The sequence below is a fragment of the Gracilinanus agilis genome, chromosome 5 (genome assembly GCF_016433145.1).
Source record: "Gracilinanus agilis isolate LMUSP501 chromosome 5, AgileGrace, whole genome shotgun sequence".
Taxonomy (NCBI): domain Eukaryota; kingdom Metazoa; phylum Chordata; class Mammalia; order Didelphimorphia; family Didelphidae; genus Gracilinanus; species Gracilinanus agilis.
In genome coordinates this window covers 113216784-113232518 of record NC_058134.1, presented here as the reverse complement: position 1 = coordinate 113232518, position 15735 = coordinate 113216784, and the positions used below count along the sequence as shown (strand labels likewise).

Sequence of the window (15735 nt, the reverse complement as noted above, 5' to 3'; positions counted from 1 at the left end):
ACTGCCTATTCTGCTCTATAGATTTTTAAAAATGCTCTTAGAGTGAAAAAGGCCTTTGAGTTCATTAAATCTAATTTAATTTCTGTATATTAGAGATAAGGAAACTGAGGCTTCAAGTGGTTAAATAACTTGCTCAGGGTCCTACAATTAATATGTATCTGAAACAAGATTCAAACCCAGGGGTTTCTGACGTGAGGTGCAATTTTCTATCTAGTGCCCTATAGCTTACCTTTCATCTGATTAAAAGCCCTTATAAATTTAGTGTGATGTCTATTTTTACCTTTCTGTATTTTAAGTCCATATAGTCAGGAGACTAAATCCTCAAAGAAAGAAATGTACAGCCTTTCCCAGAAGCCATAACTCATCCACTTCTGGCAGTACTACCTAGTTAGGCTATTTTATTCCAACATACTCCATTCTCCTCCTATATTTACCTAACTGATGGGATTATAATGGCCCTGGAGGAAGGCCCCTTGTTTGTTTGGTTCAAGGAAGAAACAGCTTGTTACATATGAGAAGATTGTACTGACTCCTTTGCTGCCAACATGTGGTGGTTCTCTCAGGGCCACGTTACAAGGTTTAGACTCAGAGTTTACAAGCAATTTCCTTGATTTCAGCTGAGCCACATGAAAACAAGATGGAATTCTAGCTGCCAGCTCCTCATCCAACTCCACCACTGCACATCACTCACCCTGATTTCTAACTGCCTAGAGATATGCATACATTATTTTTCCATTTCCTTTAGAATGATATGTAAGTAGTCTTGTCACATGAGACTCCCTGACCTTCCTTCTGAGCTTCTCTTAGAGATCTCAGACAGGTTACAGAATGTGTTAGGAAGAGAGGACCCGTCTTTTCTTGCTTATTGTTTATAGGAACTCCAGTAATTATCTTAATGGGTTTTTCTGTTGCCCTTCTGGCTAGTAAAGCAAGGAGCTAAGGCTAATTATTAGGTAATTCAGGCAAAGAGAGCCTTTCTGAATGAATTTTCCAGATAATTCATGATGCCCAGCCTGTGCCTTGACCTGTGCCCGAGTGGCCAAGAAATAAAGACCAAGGATGCTAGTATTTCCAAAAAGTCCATCTTTATTCTTCCTTTAACTTTTCCCCACTTCCCATAGGCTGAGAACAAATTTTTCCTTTCCCTCAGACTAAAAAAAAAATCCAAATATATTATGGGTTCTTCAGGGCAAGGAAGATTGACCCTTCTCAAAGCATAAATTTTTAATGAAATACAAAGAAATTGATTCATTTAGCTAAAATGTGTAGTATAGAGAAGGGGTCAAATAGTTTTTTCAAGCTTTGGCTGAGTTCCAAAAGCTGTTAGGAGTTTGGAATCTTGAGGAAAAGTCAGTTGATTAGGGTCTCCCGTGGAGGGAGGTTGTCTGATCAGCTGAGCTGCCTCTTTACCTAGCTGTAGTATTGAAATTTAGCCTAGCTTTGATATATTTACTTAAGAAATTATTATTTTGGATAAACCCTTTATATCTTCCTTCCCTAATATTATTTCCTACCTTCCCTCCCTTACCTTATATGTCTGTGGAGTTAATAAGGAGAGTAATTAGAGAGGAGTTCAAAATCTGTGAAGGGTTAATTGTTATTTGACAATATTAGATTTAGAGAAACTAGTCAATCATCATTTATTCCCTTTAGATAGCAATAGCATTTGTAAGGTGAGTTAAAGGCTAGTCCTTACTCAGACTCCATCTCTGCCTCCCTTCCCCCACCTGAGGTTCCTGAGACAACTGTTAGGGCTTCCTTTGAACCACTTTCCTGACAAATCACACTTTAAAGATAATAAACCCTTTTTTGTGTTTCAACAGACCTATTAGTATAATTTGTCTGTTAGTTATTAAGAGAGGGAAGAAGAGGGAAAGAACCAACATACTCTGGAATTGAAGGGAAGCCGGGTATCCATCTTGAAGGAAGGTGTAACTTCAAAACAAGTCCCTTCCTGTGAAATTAACTAAACACTGTTTGTTAATTTCAGTTTAGTCTATTTCCCTCTGCCTGTGTTTGAGTCTAAGTCCCAGTCTGTAAAGCCTGCTGTTTGTTTGTTTAGTTTAATTTCTCCTCTCCCTGAAGATCTCTGTTTCCCTTCTGTGTTATACTCCTGACTTCAGCCCTATTATATCCTGAATCTCCTTAATCCCAGCCAACCTGTAACCTAGATTACCCATTTAGCAAGTCTCTGACAATCTCCTTTCAAATTCCCTTATTCCACACACCTTTCCTCAAATTATCCCCATAACATTCATAACTCCTAACAGCTTTTGGAACTCAGCCAAAGCTTGAAAAAAACTATATGATCCCTTCTCTATACTACAAATGAAAAAAAGAAGTCTCACTTTCTCTTTAGGTGATTCTACCCCCTCCCTTCAGTGATGCCTATCTAGTTTCAGTGCCACTAAAGGAGCTAATTTCAATTTTCTACTAGAGTCATGCCCTTTGTTACTTAGTTTGATGATGAGAGAATTTTCAGATCAGGCAAAGATGTCAAAGAGAAATATGGAAGTGGATTCTGAAGCTAAATATGAATGATATTAAAATTTTATATATATATATTTATATATATACACTAGCATGGATAATCACCATAAAATTGACTGTATAAAAAGATCAATTGTAATAATCATTTTGTGTGTGGCCTTTGCTCCTAAGCTGCTATAATTGGACAAATTATTTTTTTATCACCCATAGCAGCACACTGCCTGGAAAACTAGCTTGTGTAAAATGTGGATATGGACATTAATATTATTTTTCAGATTATATCATTACATTTTTTAAACGTTTTTAAAGGACTTTATTTCAAGGGTACAGACTCATGAAGGCTGAGTGCTTGTTCTCCATTGATACCCAGATTGTAGCTTGCCCATAAATTCTATCTATAATGCCTCAAAATGGTGTGAAAATAACCCTTGTTTTCAAGGATTATGCAAATAGTGCACAGGCTTTGATGGTTTCTACAATGCTAGAAAATTTTGTTAGTGGAAATTTGGGGTTCATTTGAGCCTTAAATATTTAGATATATGACATAAACCTCCTGTGGACATTTAGGGGACTTTGAAACTACATTTCCCATGATTCAATGGGTTTCCTGTCTTCTGTGGTGATGTGAGCCAATGTAAAGTGTAGCTTAAATAGAGAGGACTTGATTGGGACACTCTCTTTGGTAGGAGGTAGCCAGGAGGGAGAAGGTAATGGTGGGCTATTTGAATTAAATATTGGGCATGTGGCCTTTTTATATTTTACCAACATGGCTTTAATTAAAATATTAATACTTCTATTTACATCCATCTATATCCATTTTAATTGTTACCATATCTTTGAATATGATTCCAGTGACTACATTTGTTTTTTTAAGGACCAGCCTATCTAAGTACAGAGTCTCAACATAAATAGATTATTCACTTATTTATGAATTTCTTGGCCATGGAAACCTATGAAACAAATGATACTGAGTCTTGTGTGGCCCCATTCCACTTTTGCAGTGATAGGGGTAGAATGCTGGAAAGTGGGTCAGAGGGTATTCATAAGCATACCATCAATAGACAACTTATATCTTAACCACTGGTGCTCCACTTGTGAAAAGTTGTTGTCTAACAACTAATGAATGGTTGTGCTGCTATGGGAGTTTAATCTTATCAATCTTGTTTTTTTACTATAAATGAAACCAGGAAATGAAATTGAAGGATGCCTCATAGTTTTTCCTTGGTGAGGTGAATAAAAGAATTGGAAAGGTTAGTTTTATTATTCATCCAAAGGCAATAAAAAATAACATTTGTAAGATATTTGATCAGCTTATGTTGTGGTACTTGAAATAAAGTACTTAAAAAAAGATCATGATGAAAATACAAGTTCCACATCACCTATTGCAGAAGATAACTACATGGAAAATGTTTATAAGATCTTCCAAATTAAACCAGTGTATTAACTGATGCTTGTGACCTCTTTGAAAAGATACACAGAGTTGAATATGGCAGAAAAATATGATGGGAAACATACTTAATAGTAATAAAAGATAGGAAGCAAATACTACAGAGAAATGTCATGCTTCTTCATTGTGAACATTTCCTTTGAGAAAATAAAATACAAAAGTACTGGATATGGTGAATTGTGATATCATTGAGATAGGGAACTCTCAGGTTAAAAAACTCCTTCTACCAATGAAGTACACATATCCTCTACAATTTACAGCCTTAGAGAGTTGCCATGGGCATTTAGAAGTGAAATAACTTGCCCAGGGGCACAAAGGCAGTACAGGGTATGGGAAATACTTAAAGCAAATGGGTCAAAGAAGTCATCTTTGTGTGCATTATACTACGTTGCCTCTCTGAGCAATTAATAATATCACAAACTATGAAATTAAAAGGCTAAGAATGCATTATTGATACAGGAATTAGTCCTGAATTTGCTGCTGGTGTGTAGCCATACCTCCAACTTGTAACTAATATCAACATCACTAGAAAGCTAAAAGGATAAAAATAAGAAAAAGGTATGGCATACAATTAAACTAACTCCAACCTGACTGACTTAAATAAGTTGTTGTTGCCAAAAATGGGAAATGGATGGAGGAAAGGACATCCACATTGAATAAAACATTTTCAAATATAAAAATAACTGCCATAAATCAACTGATGCCATGAAGTGATCAGACAACCAAAACATGTTTTGGTCAAAAAACACTTGACTTATTTGCCATCCATAGAGTTATGACAGCCAAAGACAATAACAGTTTAGAATATAAACTCATTTGTAAAATCTTGTAGAGAAGGATGTTGGATGGTTATGAGCAGCATTGTTTTATAAAAACAATAAAAATGGTAGAGGGAAAATCAGCTTGAAGAAGACTTGGTGAGAATCCCCAATTAAGCATATTTACCATAAAAGTCTTTAAGGATGAAATTGAAAAGATGACAACAAAAGATGACAACAAACAAGAAATAAAGAAAATATCTGAAAGGATTTTTATATCAAATTATTTTCTCCATCAAGGATAATGAACTCTCAAATGTAGACTCAAATATTGTAATCCTCATTGTGGTTATAGAAAAAGTAGAAAGGACAATGAAGAAAGCAAAGATGGGAAAAGCAGATGGACTGGGCCAAGGATACAAAAAACAGATACCCATAGGTCATTGGGCTTTGGATCATTCTTTTACAAAATGAATAGTACAACAGAATTCACTGACATTGACAGTAAGGCTTGGCACATACAAGAATATCAAATTTGGCTGTGCCACTAATTTACCATGGAAATTTGACCCAGTTGTGCAAGTGTTCTATGCCTTTATTTCTCAGTTAGGACTACAGTATTGATCCATTTACCTGGATTGGAAAGAATTTGGGAAAGAGACAGAATAAGAATTTCCATAAAGGAATTTGCAAATGTAAACAGTCTAAATTGTCATTATATACTTGGATAAACAAAGATGGTGACAACAGCTGGGAGGAGGCAAGAAGAAAAGAAGAAAAAAGAAGATTCAAGTCAGCTCAGCTGCATTTTGCCAGTCTGAGTGATTAGGCAAGAAGATTTGTGGCTGGAGGAAAAGTATCTCAGGGAAACAGATGCACAGAGTTATCTCTATTCTGTCAGCACTGATTTCATCTTTGAGACACATTCCAGTAAAAAGTTGCATTCCACTAAGAAGATTAACTTTCCAGTGCTTATCTGATTGCTATGTTCAAAGGGCATTTCACAACCAAACTACAGTCAAATAGGCTCTGCTCATGGTAAGATACCTGATACCTTTGCAATGAAAGTGATTATTTTTTTCCCATTAGCTCAATTCTTTATCAAATATACAGAAAATAGACAATGATCAATCAGGAAGAGAAGAAGGGAAGAAGTTTTTTGCAGGAGAGAAAAAAGGAGGTAGAGAACATCTTCTTAGTCCATGGGTTGGTAGTTAGCAAAAAAGGTTTCTCTTTGGATGCCAATTTATCTTAAATGAATTTATAAGGTATGGTTTAAGTGATATTATTTGGCTAAATCATCAAGCAGAGAGTACTATTAGCAGAACCATTACTTGATTTCAGTACAAGCATGGATTTGTTTTTAAATAGAGTTGAGGTAAAGAAGTTAATGAGAAAAGAAACAGATGTGTGAAATTAGGGAAGATAAATCTAAAGGTCTAAGTCTCTACTTTTGGGTACTTTTCTAAATGGTTCACTAAAACTTCTTATTTACAAATTAGTGGGATTTGATATACAAGGGAACTGTGACTGACAATGGATGTACCATTACATACCTATAATCTTCCAATTCTCCAAGAAAGGAAGAGATACAAGAAAACGCACTTTGGATAGTTCATCCAATAGGGTGAATTCATACAACACATTCTTCAAGAAGAAGGTAGAATGTCATGGTAGCCTGGTTAGCTGTTTTTCTCTAAGTTGCTCAAGATGAAAAGAAGATCTGTGATGAGTTATTAGACAGTATTTGCTAAGAAAAGAATAATTTTACAATTAGATATTTCCAAATTATCTTTTTTCATTCTCTACAACCACCACCCCCATCAAAAATTCACATATCCACCAAAAATAATAATTTAAGTATTCAAGATAGCAATTGTAGCCCAAACGAGCAAGTAGGCAATAAATGTTTAAGAAGTACCTACTACTTGCCAGGCAGAGAGTGAGTCAAAGATTAAACTAGATGTTGATATGCATTCTCTCTATATACTATCCATACTGTATTTAACTAATTTGTTTTTTAAAGCATTCTTTCTTCACTACTAAAATGATAACCTCTATCTTAATGGTGGAAATTTGGGCTCATCTCAATCTGTTCCTTAAAAGGGCAACATCAATATAATTCAACTCAACAAGCTTTTGTTAAGTCCCTTCTATGTACCAGGCATGGTTTTAGATACTGGGATGTTATGACAACAATGACTCAGTCATTCTTCTCAAAGACATCCCATTCTGTTATGGGAAACAAACCAACATGTGTGCTCACAAGAGAAGATAGGTGCTCAGGTAAGTAAATGAACATACATTCAAAGTAATTTTGAGGTGGGAAGGGCATAACTTGGGAATCAGTTTAAACCTTTTTTAGGAGATGGCACTTGAACTTGGCCTTGAAGTAAGATAAGAATTTTCCTAGATAGGTGAGGTGGGAGAGCATTATAGGAATGAGGAACAACTTGTGCAAAGGCACTGAATGGGTGATGGAATATGGCTCTTTGGGAAACAACAAAAAGGTCACTACTATAAAAGTTAACACATACTAAATAGAATAGAATACAGTTCAGTCTTTGACCAAATTAGTTCTTGTTAGAAAGAAGTTAAAAACTGCACTAACCATAACTTCCTTTAGAATCCTAGGTATTTTTAATCTCTCATCAGTAAACCAATGTTTTCTCATCTGTTAGCTTATACATTTGGTCTTAAAGAGTTTGGAGATGTGAAATTGGAACCCTAATACAGTGTTGGTGGAATTGCAATTTGATTCAACCATTGTGGAAAGCAATCTGGAATTATGCCTAGAGTTATAAAACCGTATATACTGCTAGACTCAGTAAAACTACTGTTGGGCCTATTTCACAAGAAGATCAGGGGAAAAGGAAAAGAACCTATATATTCCAAAATATTTATGGCAACTCCTTTGTAGTATTAAAGAAGTGGAAATTAAGCAGGTGTCCATCAATTAGGGAATAGCTGAACAAGTTGTGGCTTATGATTATGATGGAATACTACTGCACTGTAAGAATGATGAGCAGATTAATTTGAAAAAATAGTTAGAAAAACCTACATAAAATTATGAAAATCAAAATGAGTAAAACCAGGAGAACATTATATACAGTTATAGAATTAATATTTAAAGACTGACTTATGAATGTCCACCTACAGAGAAAGAAATGATATGCAAAAATTGAAAGATAATTTATATATACTATTTTGAGCAAATTATGCCTTCTCTTTTGCAGGGGGGGAGGCAGGGCAAGAGATGCTTGGGAATTTTAATGTAAAAAAAAGTTATCATTATATTCAAATAAATGTATTTCCCTTGTTAAAAAAAAAAGAAATTTAACAAATTAGTACCTTAAACACCAGTGTCTTGCTTCCTCAGTAGCCCAATTCCTGGAGAGTGATTCAGTTCTGTCTTCCTAGGGGTGGCTAGGTGGTAGAGTGCATAGAGTGCCAGGCCTGGAGTTAGGAAGATTTGACCTTTAAATCTGACCTCAGAAACTTAACTAGCTAGGTGACCCTGAGCAAGTCACTGTTTGATTCATTTTTCTTAACAGAAATAATAATACCACCTATCTCCCAGAGTTGTTGTAAGAATCAAGTGAGATTGTATTTCTAAAGCATTTAGCACAATGTTTGACACATAGAAAAATGCTATATGAATGTTAGCTAGTATTGTTATTACTATTCCTGTCCTTTCTTTCTCTTTAGAATTTCTGTACTTATAACCAAATGCCACAAAGGGGTTTTTCAACTTTTTTTTTTTTAAGATTCATTAAAAACCCCTAATGAAACCACTAAATCCTAAAGCTTGAAAACCTTATTCAGGTTCAAAGATTATTCAGGCCTTCCCTAGATCATTCAGACCACTTATCTGCTTACAGTATATTCATACATTCATATTCACATTGGTTCAAATTTAGGAATTGGAAGGGACCTTAGAAATTACTTAATTCAAGGCACTATTTTTTGAGTCAGTCTCTCTATCTCAGGATGGAAATGCAGTGATTCATGGGCCGACACCACTATTGATCAACACAGAATGAGCACTTGTTTGTTTATTTTAACCTGTTCCATTTATGACCTAAACTTCTTTGTCCTTTCTTATGCATCCAGATGCCCAAGCTGGGAATTCATCACTTTAGTGTCAAACTTAGTGTGGAAACCGATCGGCTTGGCCCGATTCCAGTTCCATTCTCCTAAACTCAGGCAATCTTCAGTCTCAGCCACCTTAGCAGTTTAGGGACTACAAAGGAGCACCAGCACATCTGACTCAAGCTGCTTGTTTTACAGAGGCGGAGGGTTGAGATCCGGAAAGCTTGGGAAGTTTTTTTAGCACCACATAACATACAGCTCCAGAAATAGAAACAAGGTCTCTTAACTGCTAGCCTTACAGCTCTTTCCATCATATAACCCTAACCATATGCATCTCCTACTCTTAAAAATACTCAAGAAAAGGGATGCCACAAGGTCCTTTGGTAACCAAGCAATTGTGAAATCTCAGCTTTGAGGAGTTCTACTTCATATATAATCTAAATTTCACCTAAAAATTTAAGCCTATTCTATGCTCTGATATTCTATAGATATGTGTCTGTTGGTTAATAACAAAGTATATAAATGTAACTGCTGAGCCACATTAAAAGCAATGATTCTATCTTTCCCTATATAGCCTCCTCCAATACTACATCCTCCATTGAACCATCCCTGATTGTTCTTGCCCAAAAACCCTGATGAGTTCTCCCTTCTTCTATATGTTTTTCTTAGGTACTTAGCACTATATTGTTATAATTTGTGTATTATTTCCTGTATTGTTATGGTCTGTGTATTAGTATAGTTTGTTTTTCTCTGCATTGTGATTGTTTGTATTTTATTCCCCCACCAGAATGTCAGTATCTCTAAGGCTGGGACTACATCCTTTTGTACTGCCTAGCACCTAAGAGTGAATGAGCCGCATACTAATATATCCTCTGTAGAAATCTGAATTTTTCCCATATTAGCCAACATGTGAATAAAACTTCCATGTGTACAATGGAATGAACACATTGTGTCCAATTTGAGCCTCACAGAAATTCTGGGTATTATCATTCCTATACTGGTATTACCATTTTTCATATGGGGAAACTGAGGCTCAGAAAAGTTCATTAGTCACACAGCCTTTTACCAGAGGAGAGGCTCAGACCTGTCTATTGCTTACTCTTGAGTCTAGTACCCTTGACATTAATATATTATATATAATACATAATCTTATAATATATTATTGGCATTAATATATTATATATTATCATAGTTTTACATATTAAAAAAACTGAGGCTCAGAGAGATTTAAGCAATATGTCCATATCAGGGATGCTTAACTTGAACTATTGCTATACGGTGCTGATGGTTTATAATACACATTAAACTTTCTTTTAATGCAATCTTACTTCTGGACAAAATTCCAACAGTGTTGGCCAACACCATGAGGCACATAGGTGGCCCAGTAGACGGAGTTCTGGGTCTATAATCTGGAAGACCAGAGTGCAGATACATTCTCAGACATTTATTATCTATGTGAACCTAGGCAAGTCATTTAACTTCTGTCTGTCTCTGTTTCCTCAACTATAAAATGAGATAACAATAGCACCTGCCTTCCACAGTTGTGAGAATTAAATGACATAACATTTGTAAAACATTTAGTATAGTGCCTAGTACATAGCAGGCACCTTTAATAAATGCTTGTTTGGGGATTAAATCTGGACTCAGGCAGTTCTTAGCTATGTGACCCTGGCCAAGTCACTTAACAACAATTGCCTAGCCCTTGCTACTCTTCTTTCTAAGAACTGATACTAAGACAGAGGGTAAGTGTTATAAATATATTCAAATATATTTACATATATATATAAACTTGCTTCTTTTCATGATCAAAATAGTATTGTTTTGGCCTCTATATTTCTCCATCGCTATAATTTGGTATGTCTGCATATAGAGATCATATGCTTTGGAGGAAAGAATACTGGCTTTGGAATCAGAAATGGGGCTCAAAGCTCATCTCTGACTTTTATTATTTGTATAACACTAAACTAATCACTTAACCGTTCAGGCTATAGATTCATCATCTGAAAAATGTGAAGGCTAGATTGGCTGGACTCTAAAATCCTTACCAAACTACAGCAAAGATCCTAAAATCTTTTTTTTTGAGGCTACTGAATATATTTTTTCCTTCAAAAATTCCTGGAGTAAAGAAGTGGCCAGATATGTAATATTTGCATTTACTAAAGAAACTTGCTTTTGTGAAAGACTTACAAAAGAATTTCTCTAGAAATAGTAAGCTCTAATATGCTAAAGGATTTCTTTATAGAAAGTGATTTATTTGATAAAGAGAATGAGGAGAAAGATGAGACAGAGGAAAAGGACCCAGAAAGAAAGCTCAAGCTTCAGGAGCTACAGCCAGTGGACAAGACATCAGAAATTAGGATAAAGTCTTTCTGAAATAAAACAGCATTCAAGTGGGAATATGGGAGATGATTTACCAAGCTTTTATTTATACAATGTTTTGCAAGCACAGATACAGCAATGTATAAAACAAGTCCCTGCTTTGAATAGGAGGTATAATGAATATAAGAGAATTAATCTCTTCCTGTGAATGTGTAACAATCAAGATTAGATTACTATGGCAATTAAGAAACACAGTGAATAGAGCATGAATTTGAACTCAGGAAGATGGAACCTCAAATTCTGCTTTAAGCATTTACTTGCTTGCGACATTCAACAAATCAATTGACCTGTCTCAAACTCAAGTTTCCTCATCCAAAATGGGCTTCATAATAGCACCTCCCTTAAAGGACACCTTTATAATATCAGATGAATCAGATAATGTTTATAAAACACTTTACAAACCTCAAAGTTACCTATGAATGTTAGCTGTTATTACTATCAATAGAAAAATCAGAAAGCTGGACTATGGCATAAAGAGGAAGTGTCCCATTTTTTCGATTGCACCTGATTATGAATAGGGTTGGTGTACTTCCTTATATAAAACACTCATATGGTGTTTAAAGTTTTCAAGGCACTTTTCACAGGTGATCTCATTTGAATGTCACAGCAGCCCTCTGAAATAGGTGGTGCAAATATTATTATTAGACATTAATATATTATATATTATTATAGTTTTACAAATAAAAAAAACTGAGGCTCAGAGAAATGAAGCAATGTGTCCATGTTCATAAAGTTAACAAGTGACAAAAGTGCCATTTTAATCCAAGCCTTCCTGACTCCAAGATCAGCACTCTAATCACTTTCTAGATTATCTTAACCCAATGCATGATTCATGGTATTCTAAAATTTGAAATGTGGAAGAAATTTTAGAGATCATCTACCTCATTCACTACATTTTCCAGAGGTAAAAATTTACTGTGGCTCAGTGCTGGTTATGTGGCTTGCCCATAATCACCCCAAAAATGTCAGAGGTGGGACTGGGACCAAGGATTTCTCTACATCAAATCTAGGATTATGCTAATAATCCAAAACAGCATTTTTATTGTTTGGCCTAACTTCTGTAGCCATGACTATTCTACAGTCATTTCAAATTAAAGTTCATACTTAACTTGGTCTAAAGGGAAAATGTTTTAAAGTTACCAACCTCTTCCTGACTTTCCTTTATCAATCATAGAGCAAAGGGAGGGAGAAAATTATCTTGAAATGTAAGTAATCAAAATAATACCTGAAAACTAACACATTGGCTCAGCATGATATTGAAAAAAGTATGATTAGCTGTCCAAGACCCACCAAGACCCCTTGCAGAGGAATAATTAAAATGAAATCTCTTTTTGCCTCAAGCCTGTGAGAGTATTATCTGTGCCAAAGTAATAATTAGTTTTAGATTTTTCTCCAATTTTTTTCTCTCTTTCCATTTTAGCACAATGGAATCATTTAGAGTCTTCATTTATTTACAATGTATGATCTTCTCTCAGCAGCTAATACCTTCCTTTACATCACAGCACCTTGGTAGAACCTAAATCAGATAGAACCTCAGGGCTAGCTCTCAAGATAGCTATATGAAAAATCTGAATCTTAGAATGGTTCTCTCTTCACCACAATTAGAGAACCCCACTTTAGCAGTTTTTCAAATTAAAGGAAAAGAAAAAGTATGGAAAATGAGGAAACAACAACAAAAAAAGAAACTCAACATAGAAAGTTATTTTGGTGACAGGAAAACCAAAAACACAAACTCAGAAGAAAACAGTCAAAAGTGCTGCATTCAAAGTTTCCAAGAAAAATAGGAATTGCTCTCAAGTCTAAAAATAATTATTGGAGGAGTTCAAAAAGGATTTTAAAAATCAAATTATACAAGTAGAAGAAAAATTGGGGAAAGAAATGGGAGTGATACCGGAATATCATGGAAAAAAGCCAACTTGATAAAGGAGGCAACAAAAATAGTGAAGAAAGTAACGCCTTAAAAAAATGGCCAATTGGTAAAAAATCCACTGAAAAGAACTTCTTAAAAGGCAACCTAAGGAAAAAGAGATACAAAAATTCACTGATGAAAAGAACTCTTTTAAAAGTAGAATTGGAGGGGGCAGATGGGTAGCTCAGTGGATTGAGAGCCAGACCTAGAGATGGGAGGTCCTACAGTTAACCCCCATTGCCTAAACCTTACCACTCTTCTGCCTTGGAGCCAATACACAGTATTGACTCCAAGGTGGAAGGTAAGGGTTCAAAAAATAAATAAATAAAAATAAAAGTAGAATTGGTTGATCAATATAGAATACATGTACTATAATACATTTATAGCACAGATCAAATTGTTTACCATCTCCAAATAGGGGGAAGGAAGAGAGGGAGGGAATAAGGAAGGGAAATGGTTTGGATCTCATACTTTTTGAAAACGTGTTGAAAATTATTACTACATGCAAACAGGAAAATAAAATATCTTTGAATCAAAAGTAGAATTGGACAAATAGAAAAGGAAGTACAAAAAAGCTCACTTAAGAAAAAATCATACCTCAAAAATTAGAATTTAGCAAGTAGAAGCTAATGACTCCAGGAGACCTCAAGAAACAAAAAAATAGTCAAAAGAATAAAAAAAAATATAGAAGAAAAAGTGAAATATCTCATTGGAAATGCAACTGACATGGAAAATAGATCTAGGAGAGATAACTTAAGACTACTAAACTACCTGAAAGCCAAGATTTTCAAAAAAGAGCTTAGGCATCATTTTTCAAGAAATTATCAAAGAAAATTTCTTTGCCCTCATATTCTAGAATAATAGAGCACAAAAAGGTAAAGAGGAAAGAGAAATCAAAAAATATTCAATAAGATTAAAATATTTCATACCTATGCCATTATTAGTACAGTTAAATGGAGTATACATGAATAGAGAATGAGGGTGTGAGTTGAATATGATGAGATGATGTAAAAATAAATTAAGGCATGAGTAAGTGGAATGCATTGGGGAGAGGGAGAGGAAAAAATAGAATGAGGTAAATTACCTCACATAAAAGAGGCATGAAAGAGCTTTTACCAGGAAGGAAAGATGGGAGTAGGTGGGAGGGAGCACATGAACTCTACTCTCATTGGAATTGGCTGTGTGAAAATAGTATACACAATCAACTGGGTATCAAAATCTATTTTACCCTACAGGAAAGTAGGAGGTGAAAGGGATATGAGAAAGGGGATTCTGAGCTGATAGAAAAGAGGACAAATTGGGGGAGACTGAGGTTGGAAACTAAACAGGACTCAATAGGATGGAGAGTAATGTACATTTCTCAAATGCATAGAGAAATGAGTCAAATATATAAGAATATGTCATGCAAAAGTGCTCTAAATTATTATTAATGAGAGAAATGAAATTAAAACAATCTGAGGAGCTACTTTACACCTATCACATTGACTTTTATGACAGAAAAGGAAAATGACAAAACTTGGAAGGGATGTTGGACAATTCAGACAGTACTTCACTGTTAGGGAAGTTGTGAAGTGATTCAAACGTTTTGGAGAGTATTTCGTACCTATGCCCAAAACACTATAAATAAGTACACACCCTTTGATCCATCAATGTCATTACTAGATTTGTATCCCAAGGAGATTTTTTTAAAAAGGAAAGGACCTATATGTTAAAAAATATTTAAAGCAGCTCTTTGTGGGGCCAAAGAATTGGAAAGCCAGAGGATACCCATCAACTGAAGAATGGCTGCATATGTTATAATATATAATTATAATGGAAAACTATTGTGCTGTAAGAAATAGTGAGCAGAAGGAGCTCAGAAAAACCTAGAAAGACTTAAGGGAACTGAAGCAGAGTGAAAAAAGCAGAACAAGGAGAACATTATACACAGTGATAGGAATGCAATGCAATTAACAAGTTTGAATAATAGTGATTTTTAGCAACACAATGATCCAAAACAATTCCAAAAGACTCCTGATGAAAAAAAAATGCCACCTACTTCCTGAGAAAGAACTAATGGTACCTGAATCTAAACCAAAGCAAACCTTTTTCAATTTCTTTTTTTTTTTTTTGGTAGGGGGGTTGTTATTCAAGTTTCTTTCCATGTAAAGATTAATATGGAAAAATGTATTATATGATTACAAATGTAAAATCTACGATTATTTTTCATCTCAAAGGAGAGAATTCCAGACTCAATATGTTGTTGAGCCTAACCATATATAAAACTATATTCTGGTTGAAGAAGATTCATAAGGATAGAATTCCTTTTTATGATTCCTATCAGCCTCTGTTCTCTCTCAGAAACTGCCAGCCACTGGACTTTCCTAGAGTGTTAGTTCATCTTGTTAAAAACTGATGTAAATTGTGGCCTCGGCATCGACCAGTCAGAACTGAGATAAACCACATTATGCTAGACTGATGTCACTGACAATTTCAGGATTCCTCTGCATGACCTTAAAAGAATGTTTTGTCTACCAGATGCATCCTTGGTTAAGCCAATTCCCTTCCCCATGGCCATTAGTAGAATATATGTAGATATTTAAACAAATGATTAGGACAGAGATCATAGTTTTAGAGGTGAAAGTATTTCCAGTGTTGTCCATGGCATTCTTTTCATTTTA

At 35.0% G+C, this 15735-nt stretch overlaps 1 protein-coding gene across 1 annotated transcript in view; it reads right to left on the bottom strand.

Annotated features, from left to right (window-relative positions):
- The window catches only part of DGKI (diacylglycerol kinase iota), a 611386-nt gene that overhangs the window by 91429 nt on the left and 504222 nt on the right, over positions 1-15735 (bottom strand).